The sequence below is a fragment of the Trachypithecus francoisi genome, unplaced genomic scaffold, assembly GCF_009764315.1.
Source record: "Trachypithecus francoisi isolate TF-2019V2 unplaced genomic scaffold, Tfra_2.0 Lachesis_group1, whole genome shotgun sequence".
Classification (NCBI taxonomy): Eukaryota; Metazoa; Chordata; class Mammalia; order Primates; family Cercopithecidae; genus Trachypithecus; species Trachypithecus francoisi.
The window spans coordinates 64,090,566-64,098,079 of NW_022681454.1; the positions used below are offsets into that span (position 1 = coordinate 64,090,566).

At 32.3% G+C, this 7,514-nt stretch overlaps 1 pseudogene; it reads left to right on the forward strand.

The window, feature by feature from the left end:
• LOC117085542 overlaps positions 1 to 3,925 on the forward strand; it is a 29,760-nt pseudogene extending 25,835 nt beyond the window's left edge.
• Positions 3,926 to 7,514: the final 3,589 nt, after the last annotated feature.

Consider the following 7,514-nt stretch of genomic DNA (forward strand, 5'->3'; position numbering starts at 1 on the left):
TTCTAACAGACATGCTATAATTTGAATTTTACTCATAGAACAAAGTACATTCATTTTTAAAACTTTTAAGTTCAGGGACACACGTTCCAGTTTGTTACATATGTAAACTTGTGTCATGGGAGTTTGTTTGACAGATTATTTCATCACACAGGCATTAAGCCTAGTACCCATTAGTGATTTTTTCTGCTCCTCTCCTTCATCCCACCTTCCACCCTCTGAAAGGCCTCAGTGTGTGTTGTTGCCCTCTATGTGTCCGCATGTTCTCATCGTTAGGCTCCCTTATCTATATAGTTCTATGGAAATTTGATGACAGGAAATCAGATACCTTATTACCAATATTCAACAATATGGTGGGTTGTCCAGAATCACCTTCTCAGTAAGATTCTGAGGATCAAATATTGAAAACTTGGGTAACAGCCTGTGAGGATGAAAATGGTTCAACGGAAAACACACCGTTGAAATAATAATTGATTCACCATTTATCATTTAAAAAGTCAAAAATAAAATCTAACTTCTTTACATTTGTCTTCCAGTCCTAGGAAAAATATAATAAACTAAAAGGTATTGACATTTTATTATACACAGTCGCATTCTTTATGGCCAGAAACAAACTATCTTAATTTCAAGTGTCGTTACCTTTCACAAAATTGTTTTCCAATAATTTTCTGGGTTGTCTGTCTCCTAATTCAATCATCACACCTACTCTTTCTCCTAATGTATAGATGTTGCAAATGCAACAGAAAAAGGACAGCTCTTCTTTCATTACCAGTTGCTTCATTTTCTATGAGAGTAAATCCCCTATTTTTATCATGGAGTGGTGGTAACACATTTCATGATGGAGTATGGCCTATCCTTCCTCTATCCAAGCACCCCCACCACCCCACTCCCTGCTGCACTGGATACTATGCCCTATCATACTCAATGACTTCATCATTTCTCTAAGAGAACAAGTTCTGGCATGCATGCTGCTTCTTTTTTGGGGGAAGGTTGTAATGAGAAATGGGTGATACACAATTATCTTTATCCACAGTGTTCTCTATTTGTCCATGTGACAACCTTGTATTAATTCTTCAAGTCTCAAGTCACATACCATGTCTTAATGTGTAGCCTTCACTTACTGCCCCAGAGGACTTGGTGCTTCTTCCTTTGTGATCTGAAACTGATTTTAACGCAGTTTTACTGTTAAAATAATTTGTGATCTAGAGAACACTGCCTGTTTCATTGACTCATATTGTGCATTGCTCATTTTAGTTCTAAGACTTATAATGCATACTTTTTCAAAAAATCATCTACTCTTAGATCATCCACAAACTAAAGCATTTATAACTCATGATGGATCTAATGGAATGTATGAGGGAATATACCATGGAATCCCTACGGTGGGCCTTCCTTTATTACAGATCCACCTGGTAACTTTGCTCACATGAAGGCTAAGGGGGAAGCTGTTAGATTGGACTCAAAAACAATACAAATTACAGATTTGCTCAATACATTAAAAGCAGTCATTAATGACCCTACACGAATGTAAATTTTTTAAGCTCATAGCATCTATTCATACTTTCTCACATGAAGGCCAAGGGAGCTACAGAGATTCTGAACATGAACACAGTGCTGAGTACATATATTTTTTGCAACACCTAAAGGCCATGATCAATACATCATTTTATCACAGTATGTTTTTTTGTTTGTTTGATTTAGTGAAAACATTTTTCAGGAGTTTTAGGATAGTGCATAAGTTCTAAAATAGCCAAAAAGTGAAATAATAGGAATTGCTAAAGATGGTAACAGAAAGATTATAAGGAAGATTGAGGACAAAGATGAAGCAGAAAACTGTAAATATTATTACAGTACTGACCAATTTTCAGGACACTTATGTTGTCTTTCAGCATGAGAACTCATCAAATGTTCATTTTAAAATACTTTTTGTGTATATTGAAGGCATATAAAATGATATTATGGAATATAAATACATATTTTAAAAGTTACCATGATAAAACAATTAAACATATTTGTGATCTCCTATTGGTTATACATTTCTTTTGTTTCTAAAGCATTCCTGATGATTTATTTTCTGTAGTCATCATGACATAGTCAATCTCTAATTACCATCATATTCAATGTTTTACAAATTTTCACACTACATTTTGATCCCATCATTGATAATTTGTAAACAGCTAGAGCTTTCAAATTTGCCTTTTAAAAATTATTGAAAAGAGGTGATATTAGTATGAATGTAGCCATTTACTTGTTCTTACAGTGTTGTTGATTTGCTTATTTGGAAGAATTATAAAATCAAAAGATAGTTGATCTGAAAGAGATAAGTTGGAATATTTCTGTTTAATAGCCAAATTGTATGAAACCAGAAATATGTGGTTTAAAAATTATTTCAGCATATACATTAATTTCAGTTATGCTATTACTATTATATTAGTAATAGCAATAGTTTTTAATAAACAGCACTGATATTGAAAAATGCCAATTTTTAATTATTTGATACAGACTGAATGTGTGTGGCACACATTGTATTGGTTCTTTGTATTATGAAACCCAACTGTATGAAAAAATATATCAGAATTAGTGCCCTCTTCTGAAAAACACCGTTCCACCGTGTGTTTTTTTAAGTAACAATGAGAGAAGTTACCTCCATTGCTAGTGCTACAGTGCCATGTTTTAGCACTTTTTGGTTTTGACTTGGTAAGCGATATACTTATATGCATCCTTATTCTTTGTCTATTAGACCATAATTATTTCAACACTAGAAACAAATGGAACTGCAACACCACAAAGTAAAATATTGAAAGCCACTTAGATTCTAAAATACCAATACAAGAAAAATAGTAATTACACTGATCATTTACTGACAATCACTTTATGAAGAGAATAATTCTACCAAGTATTCTGAGAATCATTACATGACGACTCAAAATAATCAGGCAAGATACAATTCTTATTCATTCAAATTAGCAATTAAAAAAACTTGGAACAGATACATTGTTTAAAAAAAGGACCAGTAGATATCAGGTTAGGATTCAAGCTAAGGCCATCCGCTTTCATACTTCTAGCCATGAATCCACTGATGTAATGTTAATTCCAACTCTTGGTCAGTGCCAACTTCTTATGAGCTTTGTCCTGACGTGTACCTGACCTCGTCAGATTTGTCTGCTATCTCTAGACTTTGATATTATTTTGAAACTTGTACACCAGGTCCATTATTTTTTTTTTAATGGATAAGTCAATTTCTGTACTCTCAAATGACTTTTTTAACCCTTTGGACTTATCTGATTTCAATTTCTAGGCTAAAAATACTTGTTCTCTCTTAAATTATCTTTTTACATCTTGAAATCTTATGCATGAAACAAATTCTAGCCCATGAACCAAAATCTCTATAACCACCATGAAATAAAATATTTTATTTTTCATCCACTTTTATGTGACATTCATTTTTAACATGTACACAAAAATTTCACATATTTGTGTTTTCTGGTTCGTTATATGAAATATTACATAAATATTAAGTGTACATGATTGATTATTAGACAAGATGAGTTAGATAGGGTAATTTTGCAATTTGGCAGGATCACATTTTATTGAGGAAGGCCTCAGCATGAAGGCTAGGGTCACCTTCCAGGACAAATCCATGACATAGTGCACAATACACATCATTATATAAGTCAATGTCTATTTGATTTTCCATTATCTGTAAAAAGAATGTGATGTAGTTATCAATCATTTATTATGATCAGTCTCTGAAACCCTTGGACCAAAAACTTTTCTGGATTGAGTTTGCCATGCACCACAATGGAACCAAGTACCTGCTGCCACCTACCCACAACCTCACCTAGTTGCAGCACTGCTCTATGGATGTGCTGGCCTGCATGGCAATTGTTACTCTCTTTGTCATAATATGTGGCTTGATTATCAACTGTTTGTTAAGGTAAGAAAGAAAGAAAAGAGAGTAGATCTGTTTGAGATCTAAGACAGGCAGGCGTGATACAGAAAATCATGCCATTTAATGCCGCCAGCGTATATCAAGGTATGGACTAAATACTTCACTGTATTTTAGAAAAACTATGCCTTCTTGATTTGTTTGAAATTTTTAGTATTTGTTAAACATTAAATAATGTACAATTTTAATTTCAGAAAACCTGTAGTAATTCACTTTTAATGCTTATCTATGTATATATTTAAACTGAAAATAAAATGAGATTCACTAGAAACTCAGTCTGTTTCCTTGAGAGGGCCAGAAAGACTAGATATATTTTTATTTTAAGAAATGTCTTCATATATATATATATATATGTAACATATAATGAATCCATATATTATACATTTATATAACATATAAATAAAATATTTATATATTATATTTTTATTATTTTATTTCAACTTTTATTTCAAGTTCAGAAATACATGTGCAGGATGTGCATGTTTATTACATAGATAAAGAACCCTCTTCTATGTAAACAAATACAATTATATGGAATATATGTGTGCATGTCGAAAAAAAAAAAGAAACACTGAGCAACATCCTTATCAATAATTGCAAGACAAATTTTATTTTGACTACTGAAGTAGAGGATAGAGACTGCAATATGTACTGAACTCAACCCCAACTAAGGCAAAGGTTAACTGAGACTTTTTTAAAGAGAATCTGTTTGTGAATAAAAAGGGAATATGAGGAAATAAAAATAAGGAAACCAAAAAGAGAGTAGTTGGCTATATGGAAATAGAAAATTGCATAAATATTAAGTGTACATGATTGATTATTAGATAAGATGAGTTAGACAGGGTAATTTTGCAATTTGGCAGGATCACATTTTATTGAGCAAAGCCTCAGCATGAAGGCAAGGGTCACCTTCCAGGACAAATCCATGACATAGCGCACATATAAGCTGGACTAAACTTAGCCAACTCTCTTAGCATGGTGTTTAGGCAGTTCTTTGTGTTAAATGGGTGTTTCCAATTCATATCCCTCATGAAATGCAAAATATTTTCTCATGAAAATTTTCTTTATTTCAAAACTCTAGATAGTCATAACTGGCTTCCTATGTAAAACTATGCAATCTGGTAAAATGTTTGGTTAGAAAGACTGAAGATATTTTCCACATAAGACCTTGACTAACTTGAGTTATTATTTTTGCTTTAGTAACGACAATTTGCAATTGGATAGTAATACATAAAAGAAAAGAAAAGGCTAGTTCCCTTTAGTTAGGAATTATAGACATGGTCCAGCAGGTTTAGTCCAGTCCCTCTAGATTATAATGTTACATGATTTCTGTCCTGCAATAAGATCTCACATTTCTTGTCCTTCCCTTGTCAAGTATGATACCTCCACCTACTTTAATGCCTGGTATACTGAGGATATACAAGTCAGAAATGTGTATAATTATTTACTTATTCTCTTCTCATAACATATTAAAAACTAAATTGTAGGTGGAATAAGGAGCCAAATATCACGTGCAAGAATTTTTAAAGTCTATGCTGGAAAAAAGGTAGTAAATGGCAAAAAGCTCTCCAATGCCTACATTCACCTGTTGTTCATTACAGCCTTTGGACTCAGAACAAGGTTTTAAAAGAAAATAACAAATAAGGGAACCAACTTAAGAGCAGTTCTTCTGTCTGACCAGAGTTGTGTCTAAAACAGTTGAAAGAAAGAGAGGCATAATGATTTTTTTGTGACACATGAAATAGACTTTTATAGTGTTCTTCTCTAGGAGAAAATGCTGTAGCAATAATTGGTAATAAAATGAATTATTATAATGTCTAGAAAAGAAATATACACTAAATATTTTACTTTACTACACTTTGAACATAAGTCATGCCAGTAGAAAGAAAAAAATAGCAAAGTACAAGAAAAAAAGTGTAATGCATTAGTGCTTTTTATAGAAATGTCTTCTTTATAAAAGGGGAAACCTTATAGATAAATATTAGTCTGGGGAAATAATGTAACTCAACGTGTACTACACAAACTAAATTTTAGTCTATTTATATTTTCTTAATGAAACAACTTCTGCAAATGCATCAAGGACCTTGCCAAAATAGATCCTCTTTGCAATTCATAGACCATATAGCCAGATACAAAAATCTATGTCTATTCATGAGTTATCAAAGAATACTTTCATTTGTTTGAATATTGAGAAACCTTTTCACATAAAATACTATGTACACTTATAGTTAGGAAAGTATGTGAATATGAAGGTTTACTTGAGACTCATAAAAGCACATAGTATATGAAATTCTAAAAATTTCAATATTGTGCATGTGTCTGTTTCTTTCAGATTGATTCTAAAAGCTTTTAAATATCTCAGGAGTTAACAAAATTTAAACACAGAAACTCTAATCACCTGGAATCATTGAATTGAAATAATATTCTTCATTCTCGTGATCATCTTTTTCTATAAAATTTTGAATATACTGCTTAAAGACTGGAATATGAAGCACCACAGAAGTTGAAGACAAAAATAACATAATTGTGAATTTAATGATGAAAGCAACATATGAAGCTGAATCTGTTTGTGTCAAGGACAAATGGTTTATGTAGTTTTCTGAATTAATATCTATGCAGAAGGCAATGTTTCTTAAAGATAAAACAAATGTGCTAATTAGAAGTTTCTTTCTTATATTCTTTAATAGTCATACATATATTCTTTAAAATACAAATTCCTAAAGCACAATAATAATTATAAAAATTACTGAATAACAGTAAAGAGTAGGGTCTTAGAAGCGATGTGTCTTCCAGCACCTAACACCTCACAACCTCTCCAGTGTTCTCTATTGATGAAGCTTAACATTCAACTAGCTGACAAAGGAGGAATGCTTACAGGATCCAGATTCAGTATCATAAAGTTATATTTGCACCCAGGGGACAATAAATTGAAAGCTCATAAAGCATAAATTTTCAAATTTTTCATTTGCTATCATTCTAAAAGTTGTGTTCCTTCTGACACTAAATCTTGGAAAAAATTGGCTAAGTAAGAGGCATGGCTTTCTTTTTAAAATAACATTTTTGAAAGTGGGGGCATGTAGCAATTCTGAGAAAGATGACTTAGAGTTGGCCAACGGGGTTCACCACCCCCTTGGTCATCACTTCCCTAATGTCCAAATATATAATAAGAATTGACATATTAGCATGTTGGATTTTTTATTTCAGTAGTAGCTAGCTCAGACTTGGTTAGAGGAAGTTTTGTTGTGCTGGACCCAATGCATACCCTTAGCCTATCGCCACTCTATTCATACTCCCAACAAATCAACACTGGAGTAGCCAGATATTTAGTGATTTATCTATAATGGATATTAACCGTCACCAATTCAAAGCATATCAAGCTGTCTCATTGATTTCATTGCAAGTTCCTAGTTATTAGCCTCATTAATCACTTTTTGGATTTATGATCCAGTGAGAATTTCATTCATGCACTGCACTGATTTTTTTCAAGTGACATTTTTCTATAGATTCGCCTTTGGTATAGAGACTTTATTTAAGGATGAATTTGTTCTTCATAAGAGATCTAGAATCC